We start from the raw sequence: 432 nt of genomic DNA, 5'->3' as shown, positions 1-432 counted from the left end.
GCGAAATCATTAACAAACAAACAAACAAACTAACGACCAGAGACGTAACAGTAGTTTATTAGCTGTTCCAATAACATTAATCTCAGGTCTCTGCTTGTGAATGAGCAAGCTCTATTTTATTCGGAGGCCCAGTTCATCATTGGCCTTTACTGGAACATCAAGAGACCATAAAATTTAATTTTTGAATGCTTTTATCAGTACTAATAATTGCCACATTTCATATGTGAAATATATCACAAAAGAACATTTACAAGTTTGTGCTTTAATTTTGTAAGTTTTATTCCGAATATGTTTAAGGAAAATTTTGTCAAAATACTGTTTCATTGCGCTTATGAAATATATATGTTTGCATAAAGAATTAAATAATATCAAAGAGTTTTTATGTTAAATGATTTCCCGATTTTTGTCATTGATAGAATACTTCGTAATTAT

Source organism: Limulus polyphemus, unplaced genomic scaffold (assembly GCF_000517525.1).
Source record: "Limulus polyphemus unplaced genomic scaffold, Limulus_polyphemus-2.1.2 Scaffold300, whole genome shotgun sequence".
NCBI lineage: Eukaryota > Metazoa > Arthropoda > Merostomata > Xiphosura > Limulidae > Limulus > Limulus polyphemus.
This window is presented reverse-complemented; position numbering follows the sequence as displayed.